Consider the following 16,980-nt stretch of genomic DNA (forward strand, 5'->3'; position numbering starts at 1 on the left):
TATCAAACTACTGATTATATTTACATTTGTATATGTATAAAGTATTTAATGCATCTAAAATGTGTCTGTCATATTTTAAATTACATGCCAAAATTAGTGGGACATAGCAGAGGCAGCAGCTCAAAATACTATTCCTTCAGTGGGGCTAACTTGAGTATAAACAATAAATAAATAATATATATATGTGTGTGTGTGTGTGTGTGAAACCATATATATATATATATATATATATATATATATATATATATATTAGTTTCACTTCATAATCTTGAAATGCTGAAATCTAGAATTTCAGCATTTCGAGACCATGAATCCAAAACTTCAGAATGCTGAAAGTGCATAAGAGCAAATTTGAATATCTTGAATCCGCGCTTATGCATTTCCAGTACGTTACATCAAGTGTCTGTTTGGGATGGTGTTCGGAATGTCAGGTAAGTGAGTGTATGTGAGCGTTTTTCTGACTTGTACATGTGGGTTAAGTTAGGGAGGAGTATGTTGAGATGTGAGTATTGGATGTGTTGTGATTGTGTGTGCGAGGGAGTGTAGAATGTCTGTGTGTGATTGTTTTCTTTTTTTCTGCTTGTGTGATCTTGGAGTTGGTATATACAAGTAGGGAGGGTGGTGGTGCAGGAGGGCTTCCCCCTGCATTTTTGTATTGTAGGTATGTGCCTGTGTGGTGTTTTGGTGAGTTTGTTTGTTTTATGGTTTGGGTTTTGTGGTTTGTGTGTAGTGCGGTGTATGCTGTATGTTCGGTGTTCTGGTTTCGGCTTTGTAAGTGTCGGTGTTGTGAAGGTTTCGGCTTCATGGTCTCGAAATGCTGAAATTCAAGATTTCAGCACTTCGAGAATATGAAATGAAACTACACACACACATATATATATATTTATATATATATATATATATATATTACATCAATATTAGCCTCAAAGAGCCATGGGTAGAAGCAGAAAGCAGAAAAAAGAGAATAAACCAGATACATAAATATATACATAAAATTCTTCATTGCCATGTCATTTAGCATAAGTAAAATATTCCTTGTGAAAGTTCTTTAGTTCTTTTGGCTGTACAATTCAAACTCAAATTTGAAGCTGTTGTTTTGCTCTATAATTTGCAGCCATCATCCAAATGCTGGAAATCTTTCTGGCTAGCCAGTGGTTATTTTCCTACTGTCATGTCACAGCACACAAGAGCAAACAAACCGCTGGATTCAGCAAGCTCTGCACAGAGTTCCTGAATAGTGCAAGAGCTGCTGCACACAATATGGTCGCTGAGCGATCCAGGAACAAGCCCCTGAGACGTGCACGAGCACGCCTACACTATTCCTGCATGGACACCACTGCTATATGCTAATTACCTCATTTGCTGGTGAAAACCATGCAAATTAGGTGAATTAGTGATCCAGGAAGCAGGCAGGCATCTGTGCAGGATGTTTTTATAGCTAGCTTTAGAGGATTTGATGAGGGATCTCAACCTTTTGTTGATGCTGATAAGGGAGTTTTTCCAGTCTTGGGACTTCGCCTTATCCCACATCAGTTTCCTCCTTCTGTTGTAGAGTTTGTTTATGGCAGGGGACCACCAGATTGGCTTCCTTTTTTTGAGGAGAGTGTCTTGGTTCTACTGGGTATGGTGAGATACATGCATTTGTATACGTGTTTGTACAGTCCATTGGTGTATGATTCGGCAGTCATGCAACTATTCTCCATTTGCATGGGTGCTGTGAAGTTAGCCACCTCTATTTTTAGGAGCCCAAAGTTAGCGTTGGAGAAGTTTTTCATGGTGGTTGCCTTTGTGGAGATGGGGTGGGGGTGGATTTCCAAGGTGATTAGTTTGTGGTCAGATCTAACCAGGGAGGAGTTGACTATTGGTGTAGAGCAATGGTCGCCCATGTTAGTAATGACAAGGTCAAGGATGTTGCTACCTTTAGTGGGGGTAAGAATAAGCTGGTCCAGGGCATTGGAATTAATGAATTCCAGAAAGCATTGGGCAAGTGTATTGGTACATGAGTAGTTTTCCCAGTTAATGGAGGGGTAGCTGAAGTCACCCAATATGAGAGTGTTAGGTTGAACCCTAATATTCTCCAGGGTGCTTAGGAACATGGAGTGTGAGTCTTGGGACAGGGCTGGGGACCTATAGCAGGCTATGACCTGAATCGCTGCCTTACCCAATGATAGCTGCACTTGAAGTATCCATAATCTCAGATGCATTATGTTGGGCTATTAGTCTAGAGGTGTGCACATCCTTTATGAATATGGAAATACCACTGCATTTGGAGCTTTGGCCCAAGATCTGAGGCAAAAAGTTGTGGAATAAGTTATAGCCTGGTAGTGCAGGGGTGCTTTCTGCTGCCTTAAACCAGGTCTTTGTTACAGCACAAATGTCAATTTTCTCTATTTTAAGGAGTGCTTCGAGCGAGTGCATTTTCAAATTTTGACTTCTAGCTGTGAGCAGCATGACTCTCAGATTGCATTTGATTGTAGCTGTTATGGTGGTAATTTGGTCTTTGGAACACCGCCTAAAAAAGGCACTATAGGGGTGGCAAGAGCCTTGGCCATTATCCAGAAGCCCATGAGTAACAGATGCATGCCATCTCTGGCAAAGCATCATGGTCTGTCAGTCATGTCATCCCAGGCAGACAGATACTGGATCCCATTAGAATGACACCAGAAACTTAGCCAATTGTTGAAATCAATCATTTTCTGCTTGTACTGTGGTATCATTCTGGGTGATGGTAGGATGCTGCTCAGGGCTAAGGTCATACCTGCTTGGGCTACATAATCCAAGAGCTCCTACATGTCTCTTTTCATGTGGTCCACGGAGGTACATCTCAGGTCATTCACACCCACATGTACAATGACAGAGTCATATTTGTACCTGTTGCTGAGGGACCTGAGTGCTTGCATTATATGGCAGATCCTGGCACCTGATTATTACTTTCTTCTTAGTCAACCTAGTGAGTGGGATGCCTCACTATCAAGTCACCTATCACTAGTGTGCTGGGCATGCTGTTTTCCCTTAGGGGCTTTGGCTGAGTTGCACACTGTTTAGGAGAGTTACGTGTCTCGTGATTAGTGTTGTGTTGTGGTGGTTGAGTGCATTTCTGCCTTGGAGGTCTCTGCTGTTTGGGTAGATTTATATTTAGAGCCTCCGTGAAGGTGGGTGTGTGGTTTGTGTTTTTATGTGAAGGCAGTGCTGGTGTGTGTAAGGATATAATTACATGTGTGTTGCACTGCATGCATATCTGTTAAAAAAGTACTGTAGAACTCTATGTACTTCTTGTGTTAAACATTACTCAGCACTGCTTCACTCTGACAGAATGTGAACTAAATTGCAGAATTTAATCTGTTGCTTATTTTTCTTTGAGGCACCTTTTGGCATTCAGAATTACAGAATACCTGAAGCATTGCTAATACTCTCTAGTTTAAAATTTATTTATGCTAATTTGCCTTTAATCAAGTAATACCGATGTGGTGTAGAATATCACACTTCTGGCAGTCTATATACATCCTTCCATTCCAGTGCTTTTTCTGAAAAATCAGTGTTAAAAGCAGAAGATAGACAAATGCAAGTAATTTGTCAATTCTAAAAGCTACTGAAGCTGTACAAATAGTAATGTTATCAGTGAGAAGTGTTCTTTACAGAGATAATGGTCAGTGTAGTCATAGGCTTTTCCATAAATTCTAACAAACCCAGAATTAGATTTTTTGCTAAACTTTCAGAACTAAATTGTCATATCTTGTAAACTGTTCAACACAGACATATATTGTTAAAATGCCTTTGCCAACCAGACATAGGGCCGGATTCATGATGGCTTGCACAGAGTCTAAGAGTAGAGTAAGACTCCATGCAGCCATCATGTCCAACGAGCGATCCAGGAACAGCCTGTAGGGGCGTGTAAGAGAGCTCCTAAAACGGCTCTTACACGGACAGGGCTGGGACATGCAAATCACCTCAACTGCAGGTGAAAGGCATGCAAATGAGGTAGATTTGTGATTCAGGAAACTCAAACCTGTTTGAGTAAGAGCAGTGTTATTTGTAAAAATGTACTTAGTTTACAACTGAGTACCGTTCTGCAAATAGCAAAACGGAGCTGTGACAGCTCCAAATAAAGGTTGCATCCAGTGTAGGAAGCATGCCAATGGCCAAATATATGGCCATTGGAAATGTTCCCTGATGCAAAATTAAAATAAAAATAATTTTTATTTACGCTGATTTCCGATGTTTAAGCGTACTGCAGCGCCACGCAATTGGGCTGCGCTCTAAAAACCAGAATACTAAAAATTACAACCCACAAATGTGGATTTTATAGAAATTGTTAATGTACAATGCAAGGGAATGGCAGGCTGAAGACAACATGGCCACCGAGTAGAGGTTGCTAAGGGAGGAAGCTCAGTCTAAGACATGTAACCAAGCATTAGTAGGCAATCCTATGTAAATGAGTGTTAGGATAGTGAATCGCTAGTTTACATAGCAAATGAGCACAGTTAATGGAGTGTAAGAGTAGGATATGGGGAGTAACAGAGTAGAAGATAGGTGACATCACAAGGGGGGTATGTTCGAAAGAAGTGAAGCTCATTGGAGCAGAGTGGCATGTGTCCGCTGTCAGTTAGACATCATGGAAAGAGGTGTGTCAACAGGTAGGCTTGGGAAAGCCAAGAACTGGAAGGTGTATACCATGGATAACACCAAAGTTTCTTGCTGAGCGTGCATGCGTGCGTGTGCGCGCATGTAAACACAAGTAAGACAGAGTGCGCGTGTGTACGCGTGAGTGCGCTTGTGTAAGCCGGAGTAAGCATGTATAAGGCTGTGTAAAGAGTTGTAAGTGTGTTTGCGCTCGTGTGTTCACGTTTTAACCCGAATAAGCAACTTTTAGTCCATGTAAGCATGTGTGCGCACGTCATAGTTGCTGTGCTCGTGTTTGCGCTTGTGTGCGCGGCGCTCCCCCCTGAGGAAACAGAAAGGAAAAAGGAAGCACAACAAATAGTAGGAAGCTACCAGGGAGTACTAGCAGAGCTAGCAGGTGAAAACAATCAGAATCAGGCAATTACACAGGCAGTATACTAGCCCAGCCCAGCCTAGCACTTAAAACTCTACAAACAACAGTCCATTATGTTTCTCACAAGAGACACTGCAGTAAGCTAATAGAAGTGAAAACTGAAAAAGCTTTACTGAGACAAAGAAATGTTAGGGGCTGCCATTGCTGTTATAAGGCAACATATGCAACATGCTGAGGGTGGTGACAATGGAAATGCTGCTGGACAACCCACAGTGAGGAGACGGAGAAGAGTGTACAGGCCCAGGGTAACCTACCAGGGGCTACATGAGCTGGAGATAGTGGAGCACTATAGAGTGGACAGAGACCTCCTGCAGCAAATTGTTGAGCTGTGCAGGCCATGCCTCACACACAGAACCAACAGAGGGGAACCCATCCCAGTGGAAACCAAGGTATATGTTGGCCTAAGAATATTAGCAACAGGTACCTTCCAGAGACCAACTGGTGATATGATGGGGATATCACAGGCATCAGCATCCAGGGTACTACACCAGTTCCTGGATGCCATGTCAGCACATGTCAGTGATCATGTATATTTCCCCAATTCCCATGAGGTATTGGCCAGCAATATGCATCTCTTCCAGCAAATAGCGGAATAACCTGAGGTAGTGGGTGCAATAGACTGCACGCACATATGCATCAAAGCACCAGCCAGCGAGCGGGGTAGGGTCTACTTCAACTGCAAGGGCTTCCCCTCCATCAACTGCCAGGTCATGTGTGATGCCCAGGGCATAATACTGAATGTGTGTGCAGGCTGCCCTGGAAGCTACCATGATTCCCATATCTGGCATCTGACGCAGCTGTACCAGACATTTGCCAATGGGGACATCCCACATGGTCACCTAGTGGGGGATGCTGGCTATGCACTGGAGCCGTGGCTGATGACAGGGTAAATATACAATTACCCATACAGTCATCAAGATGTCTCCAGTAGGTGGTCAGTGGGTGGCTCTGCCTATGTGAAACTGGGATTACATTCTGTAGTGAGTGGAGCCTCTGGGATAAGACTCTGTCCCTCCACAATGTCCTATTAACATCTGTGCTGAGGTATACGTCCCTGCAGTGTGTAGCTCCAAGGGAGTTGGATATCCTGAGGTGGAGCATGTCCAGTAATACTGGTTTGGGTATAGCTGTAAACAACAGGCACACATCATATCTGAGTAGGTGGTAAGCGACTGAGTAGAGCTGGAGTTACTGCATCTGAACTATACAGGGCATCTGTGTGATTCCCTAGATCTGCTTGGTGAGGACCATCCGTGGCCAGTACAGTTGCTGCAGGTATCAGGTAAGGTACACCCCAAATGTGGCATTGTAACCAAGTATGGATGTGATGAGTATAGGGGCACAATGACCTCACTCGATCTAGATGTGAAACCATATGGGATAAGGTGGCACACATAGCAGGTGTGTCCAACCACTTTGGCAATGTGAATGTTAAAGGCAACAGTACGAACAAGTGATGTCCCCAAACCCCTAACAACCTCTACCGTATGTAATGGAGTACTACCTATGTGATAATGTGTGGGCATGTTGTTACTCCCAAAGGGGATGACTATGCAACTAATGGCATTAAGCTGTAGGCCATGGCTCTGGCACCACTCATCCATCTCTGTAAGACCCTGATTGAGTATGCATGTGGCAGCTGGAGAGTTGATAATGGCACCCAGTTTGCAGTCAAGAGCAAACCTGAACAGTCATATTCCCCCCGTGATAGCCTGTACGTAAGACAAATATATACTGAACAAGAGAAATCCCAGGACAAAGCTGTGTGTGATGCCATGTGTAACTGGTGTATAGTCAGTCATGGCACCTGCAATCCTCACCATGTGGGTGCTATACCTGATCTAGGTATCAATCCATTGTGTGAGATATGTGTCCAAATTGACGCTGGTGAGCCTATGCATAATTGCCCAGTGGGTTATTGTGTTGAATGGTTTTGCAAGTTCCAGGTAGGCTGTGTGGATAGCCGTCCCTATGTCGATGGACCTGTTAGCCATTTAAAGAATACCTACAGGTTCAAGAGGCAAGATCTGGCCACAACAATGCTGAAATGAGTAGGACACAGTGGGCCGGATTCACGATGGCTTGCACGGAGTCTAAGAGTAGTGTAAGACTCTATGCAGCCATCATGTCCGACGAGCGATCCACGAACAGCCTGCAGGGGCGTGTAAGAGAGCTCCTAAAACGGCTCTTACACGGACAGGGCTTGGATATGCAAATTATCTCACTTGCAGCCGAAAGGCATGCAAATGAGGTAATTTTGCGATTCAGGAAGCACAAACCTGTCCGTGTAAGAGCTGTGTTATCTGCAGAAATGTACTCAGTTGACAACTGAGTACCGTTCTGCAAATAGCACAATGGAGCCTTGTCAGCTCCAAATAAAGGTTGCATATGTTCCAGGAAGCATGCCAATGGCCAAATATGTGGCCACTGGCAAAGTGCCTCCATGCAAAATTAAAATAAAAATGTTTAAACGTAGCGCGGCACCACGCAAACGGGCTGCGCTAAAAAAAAAAATAGAAAAATATTTAAAACCCATAAAAGTGGGTTTTATGCAAACCATCAATTTACAATGTAAGGGAATAGCAGGCTGAAAACAACATGGCCATCGAGTAGGGGTTGCTAAGGGGGGAAGTTCAGTGTAAGACATGTAACTAAGCATTAGTAGGAAATCCTATGTAAATGAGTGTTAGGATAGTGAATCGCACTTTTACATACCATATGAGCACATTCCCTGGAGTGTAGGAGTAGGATAAGGGAGAGTAACAGAGTAGGAGATAGGTGACATCACAGGGTGGTATGTATGAAAGAAAAGAAGCTCATTGGAGCAGAGTGGGATGTGAAAGCTGTCAGTTAGACATCATGGAAAGAGGTGTGTCAACAGGTAGACACGGGAAAGCCAAGAAATGGAAGGTGTACACTGTGGATAACACCGAAGTTTCTTGACGAGCTTGCATGCACGCGTGTGTGCGCTGGGAAGCCCGAGTAAGATGGAGTGCGCGCGTGTAAGAGTGAGTGCACGCGTTTATGCCGGAGTAAGCATGTAGAAGCCTGTTTAAAGACTTGTAAGCACGTTTGCGCTAGTGTGCACAAGTTGTAACCTGAATAAGCAAGTTGTAATCCATCTAAGCATGTGTGCGCTCATGTTAGCTGCTGTGCGCGTGTGTGCCCCTGTATGCACGTCGTTCCCCCCTGAGGAAACAGACAGTAAAAAGGAAGCCCAACAAATTGTAGGAAGCTACCAGGGAATACTAGCAGAGCTAGCAGGTGAAAACAATCAGAAGCAGGCAATTACACAGGCAGAACAGTAGCACAGCCCAGCACTGAAAACTCTGCAAATAACAGTGCAGTATGTGTCTCTCAAGAGACACTGCAACACTTGAGTAAGCTGCTAGAAGTGAAAACTGAAAAAGCTTCACTCAGACAAAAAATGCTAGGGGCTGCCATAGCTGTTATAAGGCGACATATGCAGCATGCTGAAGGTGGTGACAATGCAAATGCTGCCGGACAACCCACAGTGAGGAGACAGAGAAGAGTGTACAGGCCCAGGGTCACCTACCAGGGGTTACATGAGTTGGAGATAGTGGAGGGCTATAGAGTGGACAGAGACCTCCTGCAGCAAATTGTTGAGCTGTGCAGGCCACGCCTCACACACAGAACCAACAGAGGGGAACCCATCCCAGTGGAAAACAAGGTATGTGTTGGCCTAAGAATACTAGCAACAGGTATCTTCCAGAGACCAACTGGTGATATGATGGGGATATCACAGGCATCAGCATCCAGGGTACTGCACCAGTTCCTGGATGCCATGTCAGCACATGTCGGTGATCATGTATATTTCCCCAATTCCCATGAGGTATTGGCCATCAATATGCGTCTCTTCCAGCAAATAGCGGAATACCCTGAGGTAGTGGGTGCAATAGACTGCACGCATATACGCATCAAAGCACCAGCCAGTGAGCAGGGTAGGGCTTACATTAACTGCAAGGGCTTCCCCTCCATCAACTGTCAGGTTGTGTGTGATGCCCAGGGCATAATAATGAATGTGTGTGCTGGCTGCCCTGGATGCTACCATGATTCCCATATCTGGCATCTGACGCAGCTGTACCAGACATTTGCCATTGGGGACATCCCACATGGTCACCTATTGGGGGATGCTGGCTATGCACTGGAGCCATGGCTGATGACACCCATCAGAAATGCATACACACCTGAACAGGAACGCCATATTGAGGCACACGCACAAACACGTAATGTAATAGAGCGTGTGTTTGGGCTGCTCAAGTCACGGTTCCAGTGCCTGGACACATCTAGTGGAGCCTTGCAGTACTCACCAACTACATGTACCCAAATTGTCATGGTATGTGCTATGCTACATAATATGATTCTGCGAAAACAGCTGCAGCAGGACCAGCATAGGCCCAGCCCAAACAGTCCCCCACCATTGCCAAGGCCATCACAGGCAGAGCGTGACTCGGAAGAGGAACAACCTGAGCCTGCCCCAGTAGGCAGAAGGAGGCATGCCCAGTATGCCTTGGCCTTGGCAAAGAGGCAACGCATAGCACATACACTGGCTCAGTAGGAACCCTGGAAATGATACCTCTCTTTGACTCACACATATAGTAAAAGGGATGCCTAAGTTGACACAACCTGCTTTCAAACATGTACAGGGAGTGTAGTATGTGCATCCAACATAGGCAGCCCTGCAGCACCACCTGAGGCATGATTGCCATGTGTTAAGCAATGTAACACCATGTAGTATATGCAAACTTGAAGACCCATGAGTAACATCCTACCCTCACCAAGCATGATGCCACAATATGAAGACAAGATGATCAATTACAACAATTGGCGTAAGTATTGTTGTTAGTCAAAGGGATCAATGCCTGTCAGCCTGGGATGACATGCTGAGCAAGTCACGATGCTCCACTATGGATGGCTTGCACCTATCACCCTGGCTTTTGGATACTGGCAAAGGCTGTTGTCACCCCTATAGTGCCTTGAATAGGTAAGGCTCAAAACACAAACCCACCACCATAGGTATCACACGGGATACGAAACTAGAAGTAATGCTACCCAATGCCAGAAGTCTAAACTGCAAGATGCATGCAGTCCAAACTCTCCTCAGCATGGAGAATGTTGATATCTCTGCAGTAACAGAAACCTGGTTCAAGGCTCAAGAGCACCCTAGCACTACCAGGTTACACCTCATACCATTCTTTACAGCCCCAAAACATGGAACAAACTACAAAAGGAGGGTGAGTATCAATAATTGTCAAGGATACCCACACCCCCAGGTTGGTGCCACAGCATGAAGCAGCACAGACTATCCACGTGCAAGTAACAGTGGCTAAAACTGCCTCCCAGTTAAAGTAGCCTGCTACAGACCACCCTCCTAAATCCAGGACCACTTGGCCTACTTGAGAACACATGAAAATATGAAGGTCTCTCCAAACAACATTATATTGGGCGACTGCAACTACCCAAACATAGACTGGGAGCATTATTCTAGCACCAACACCCTAGGCCAAAGGTTCCTAGACTTCATAAACCAAATGCTATGGAACAACTTGTCACCACTCCCACAAGAGGGTAAACATACTGGACCTGATAATCACCAACATGGGGACTCTATGGCCAAGGCGAAGTGTATCCCTCACTGGTAAGATCAGACCATACAGTAATCTCACTGGATATTCACATCCTGACCCCAGTCCCTGGCCAGAAAACAACAGTGAAAAACATGTGTAAAGCAAATTATGCACTCCTCTAAACTGAGGTGGAATCCATTAAAGCCCTTGTGCCTGTGGAAAATATGGCCCAGACCTCAGAACCCTTTATGAATGCATTCTATGAACACCTTCAGGAATGCATGGACTATGCAATCCCAAATCAAACCAAGACCCAATCCTCCAAAGGCAGGCATCCTGTCTGGTGGACCCTAGCCATTAACAAACCATGCAAGAGAAGGAGGAAGCTACTACATGATAGAGCAAAACCCAAAAAGGGAAGGCATCACTGATCAGTATTATGACAAATAACTATGGCCACACATAAAATCCTCTAAGGCCAGCTACGAGATAAAAATTGTACAGGACACTAAGGATAATCACAAGGCTTTCTTTACTGATGGTAGGAACCTGGGTGGGAATTCCCAGATATGCTCAGAATTAGTCCAAAATGACAGACAATACACCAAACCCACAGACATTGCCAACATCCAACCTGACAGGTTCAGTGCAAACAACCCCCCCCACCAAAAGGCCAAATATCTATCCCAGCAGAGTGCTAGCCCCCTGACATCTCAGATGCTCAGGTAACAGCCAGCATCCCTAAAGCAAAACACACAGCATCAATGGGACCAGATGGTGTCCCGGGCTGCATCCAACATGAAGTCCAAGAAGAATTGAACACCAAATAAAACCACTGCTCAATCTCAGTCTTACCACAGGATATGTACCCAAACAGCAGTGTACAGCAACAGTGGTCCCTCTCCACAAAGGTGGTGCCTGAATGGATCATGCAAACAATCAAGGTCACGTACATTCCTCTTTGTAAAGACTGATGATGTCAGCACCCTATAAGTACAGCAGGAGAAGAGAAACCACCCAGTAATGCGAATAGCGCACTGTGCTAATGCGTCTCTCTCACGTGTCATAACATAGTTAGGTAGGGGTTTGAATCCTACAAAAGCCATGTGTGTGTTTGTCACACAGTTTTTCAATGTGTGGTGGGTTTTGCTTTTATTATTGTATGACATATAACTATAACAGTAATTGCAATGCACACATCAGGTATGTGTGTGTGCCACATACAGATATGTACCTGTGACCTTCAATAGTTCATATGTGTGAAGCCCGCCTCATATGAATACAGTTGTTACCTGCGCCAGCATGTCCTGCAGATTCCCAGACTGTACGCCATACATGTATGTTGTTGACAATGCAGGCTACTGCAGTGATCTGTGCCCTAGGCCAACTGGGTGACACACACTCATGAAATCTGTGATATATTAATGTGGGTGAGGGTTCATGTCTGGAGTATATGTCACACATGTTATAACACAGCAAAGTCTGTGAGTAATGGACATCCATTGTAGGTGTATGGCAACTGTTGCTGATATGCATAAAGACACCTTCTTGCTTAGGCAATACACCAAGGGACTGCACAATACCTTTGGAAATGTGAATATCACAGGATAGACAAGAAAACACTTGTCCATATGTACACACCATTACCTGTTCTACATGATGGGTGCTGCCACCTACATGGTACTACTGGAATACTATGTTAAGTACATGCTGATGACAAAGTTACAGTTGCATTAGAGTAATAGAGCATGGCTTGGACAACAGGTATCTATCTGTATGATACCCTTCTGGTGGTCATGTGTGTCATGTGCAGACTGCATTGTAGGCCACTGTATACATTTCCAGTCGTGGATGAACATATTGCTAGTGTGTTGGCATGTACGTGAGACTGCTATATGCCAAACAGTATTCTTCCCAGGGATGTGTGGGGCTCAGTAAGAATGGCTACTGGTATAGTGTAGTACTGCAGGGATATCACTGACACTGGGTTTCCTACATCTGTGTATCAGTTGAGGATACATCAAGTAATAGGTTCATAGGTTCATACTAGGCTATCTGCCCTAGGGCAGTTATAAGCCTAGCCAGACTGTGTTTGTCTTTCGCCACCCATTTTAAATGTATTTTCATATGGCCTTTTTCCAGGTTAGTATACTCAGCCTCTGTGCAACAGTGACACAGAAGTGAAACCCGGATTAAACCTACAATCTCCCATCCACTCAGCAACAGTCCTCTTGCAGAGAGTCATTAAGGGACTCTGCCTAACCTGGACTGTGATTTTATTGCAGAGTGAAGGGAGCCTCTGGGTTATGAATCTGTCCCTCCAGCATGTCCTATTTATGTAAGTGCTGAGGTGCAAGTGTCACGAGCACATAACTCCATGGAATTTGGATTTTCTGAGGTGCAGCGTGTCCATTAATTCCAGGTTAGACATGGTTCTATATGTCAGGCATCTGTTGGAGCCCTTTGATCCCCTTGGTGAGGTACTTTTGTGGACTTTCCAGTTGCTGCAGGTCAGGTCTCTGGTAAGGTACACCACAAAAGGGGCATTGTACTCAATAATGGGCCTGATGAGGGATGACTAAAGAGGCACGATGACCTCCCGTGATCTAGCTGTGAATCCCTTCATGATTAGGTGGCCTATATAAACTGTCTGTGTAACCACTACAACCATGTGGTTGTCAAATGAGAGTTTGCTATCAACTCGGGTCCCCAGGTCCCTAATCATGTGTACAGTACTTAATTGTGGGCACTTTGTTCTTGCCAAAGGGGGTGACTATACATGTTTTGGCATTTAGCTTGAGGCCATGGCTCTGGCACCAGTTGTCTGTTTCTATGAGGCCCTTTTGTAGGATGCTTCTGTTGGCTGGTGAGTTGATTATGGAGCCCAGTTTGCAGTCATCTGCGAACCTGCTCAGCCACAGTCCATCTGTGTTGGCCTGTACCTCTGAGAAATATATACCAAACAAGAGAGGTCCCAGGACTGAACTCTGTGGGATGCCACTTGTAACTGGTTTGGAGTGTGACATGGCTCCAGCAATTCTGACCATGTGTGTTCTGTCCATGAGCCAGTTTGCAATCCATCTAGTGACATAGGGGTTTATAGTTATGCTGGTGAGCATCTCTATAATGCCCGAGTGGGGTATTGTATCAAAGGCTTTTGTGAGGTCCAGGTAGGCTGTGTTGAACACCTTCCCCTCATCACTGGCCTTGGTGACTGTTTCAAAGACATCGACCAGGTTTAAGAGGCAGGATGTGCCCTCAACAAAGCTGAACTAGGTAGGATCCAGTGTCTGTAGGTCCCCAATAGCTTTATTTATGAGGTCTATGATGATCCTTTCCATAGCTTTGCAGACCAAGCTAGTCAGGCTTATGGGCTGATAGTTTCCAGGATCCGTTGAGGCACCACCTTTGTGGAGAGGGATCACTGTTGCTGTACGCCACTCCTTGAGTACATATCCTGTAGTAAGGCTGGGATTGAACAGCAGTTTTATGTTTGTGTTTAGTTCTTCTTGGAGTTCATGTAGGATGCAGCCTGGGACACTGTCTGCTCCCATTGATGCTGCGTTTTTGCTTTGGAGAGGGTGGCTGAGCATCTCAGATGTCAGGGGGGCATCACTCTGCTGGGATATATATTTGCCCTTGTGGTGGGGAGGGGGGTGAGATGTTTGTGCTGAACCTGTCAGCAATGATGTTGGCAATGTATGTGGCTTAGGTGTATTCTTTGTCATTTAGGACAACTTCTGAGCATATCTGGGAATTCCCAGATTCTAACATAAGTAAAGAAAGCCTTGTGATTATCCTTAGTGTCTTGTGCAATATTTCTCTTGAAGCTGGCCTTAGACGATTTTATGAGTACCCATAATGTTTTCAAAATACTGATCAGAGATGCCTTCCCTTTTTGGGATATTGCTCGATCATGTAGTAGCTTCCTCCTTCTATTGTTTTCTGTTATGTGGCTGGGGTCCACCAGAAAGGACGCCTGTCTTTGGAGGATTGGGTCGTGGTTATATTTGGAATTGCATGATCTGTGCATTCCTGAAGGTGTTCATAGAATGCATTTATAAAGGATTCAGCAGTGTGGGCCGTATTTTCCACAGGCCCGGGGGCTTTGAAGGATTCCACCTCTGTCTCGGTTTTGAGGTGTGTGGAATTTGCTTTAGACAACTTTTTCACTGTGGTTTTCTGGGCAGGGGCTGGGGTTGGTATGTGAATATACAGTGAAATTACTCTATGGTCTGATCTTACCAGTGAGGGATACACTTCTGGTCTGGAGCATAGAGTCCCCATGTTGGTGATGATCAGGTGCAGTATGTTTTCCCCTCTTGTGGGAGTGGTAACAAGTTGCTCCATAGCATTTGAGTTTATGAATTCTAGGAACCTTTGGCCTAGGGTGCTGGAGCTACAGTAATGCTCCCAGTTTATGTGTGAGTAGATGAAGTTGCCCAATATAATGTTGTTTATAGACACCTTCATATTAACATGTGTTCTTAAGTAGGTCAAGTGGGTTTCTGGGTTTAGGAGTGTGGTCTGTAGCAGGCTATGAACTGGAAGGCAGTTTTACCCACTGTTAGTTGCACGTGGATAGTCTGTTGATGTTTCATGCTGTGGCACCAACGTGGGGGTGTGGGTATCCTTGACATCTCTTGATACTCACCCTCCTTCCGTAATTAGTTCCATGTTTTGGGGCTGTAAAGCATGGTATGAGGTGTAACCTGGTAGTGCTAGGGTGCTCTTGGGAGCCTTGAACCAGGTTTCTGTTACTGCACAGATATCAACATTCTCCATGCTGAGTAGAGTTTGGACTGCATGCATCTTGCGGTTTAGATGTCTGGCATTGAGTAACATTACTTCCAGTTTCTTATCCCCTGTGATACCTATGGTGGTGGGTTTGTGTTTTCAGTCTTACCACCAGAATGCAAACATGTGCAGACATTACACTTTTGGAATTAACACTAGTGTATAAAAACACTACAATGACAATCATACTGTTAATGCATCAGGCATGCTGGGATATACCCACATTGATATCATTACACTGTACTGTAAACAACATGATAATATTACTACAGTGCTATGTAGTCACCCTGTGCATCAGCACCATGCTATCCTGTTCCTGCATCAATGTTACAGATTGCAGAAGGTGGCACAGTTTCATCATATGCACAGGGTGTGTACTTGGTATGCCAGAGTCTGCCATTGACACATCCAATCAACATGTATGTGTGTGTGTTTGTTAGTGAGGGACAACAGTACAAAATAGGGCAATGTTGATGCGGTGTGTGTGTGTGTATGTCTTAGCCCTAGGTGTTAGCATTATGCATGTGTATATGCATGCACACAGTTCCACCACATGGCTGCCATATATGAGTGTTTGTGGACAGTCACAGACTGTACCTGCCAGGTCATACAGATCACTGTCTCTGGCCACGGACATGGTACCTGTGCCTGGCAGGGGTGCTACGGATAATATCAGGTACTAAGCCAGACTGGGTACTGTCATCAGAATCAGCCAATTACATAGGCAATACACTAGCTCAGCCCAGCCCAGCACTTGAAACTCTGCAAACAACATTCCCCCATGTTTTTCTCAGAAACACTGCAGTCTACAAAGAGAAATGAAAACTTAAAAAGCTTAACTGAGACAAAAAAATGTTAGGGGCTGCCATTGCTATTATAAGGCAAGATGTGCAAGATGCTGAGGGTGGTGCCATTGCAAATTTTGCTGAGCAACCCACAGTGAGGAGACAGAGAAGAGTGTACAGACCCAGGGTAACCTACCATGTGCTACATGAGCTGGAGATAGTGGAGCACTATAGAGTGGACAGAGACCTCCTGCAGCAAATTGTTGAGCTGTTCAGGCCATGCCTCACACACAGAACCAACAGAGGGGAACCAATCCCAGTTGAAACCAAGGTATGTGTTGGCCTAAGAATACTAGCAACAGGTACCTTCCAGAGAACAACTGGTGATATGATGGGGATTTCACAGGCATCAGCATCCAGGGTACTGCACCAGTTCCTGAATACCATGTCAGCACATGTCGGTGATCAGGTATATTTCCCCAATTCCCATGAGGTATTGGCCAGCAATACTCATCTCTTCCAGCAAATAGCGGAATACCCAGAGGTAGTGGGTGCAATTGACTGCATGCACATACACATCAAAGCACCAGCCGGTGAGTGGGGTAAGGCCTACATTAACCGCAAGGGCTTCCCCTCCATCAACTGCCAGGTCATGTGCGATGCCCAGGGCATAATACTGAATGTGTGTGCTGGCTGCCCTGGAAGCTACCACGATTCCCATATCTGGCATCTGACGCAGCTGTACCAGACATTTGCC

This window comes from Protopterus annectens, chromosome 2.part2, assembly GCF_019279795.1.
Source record: "Protopterus annectens isolate FY-2018-M chromosome 2.part2, PAN1.0, whole genome shotgun sequence".
NCBI classification, from domain to species: domain Eukaryota; kingdom Metazoa; phylum Chordata; order Ceratodontiformes; family Protopteridae; genus Protopterus; species Protopterus annectens.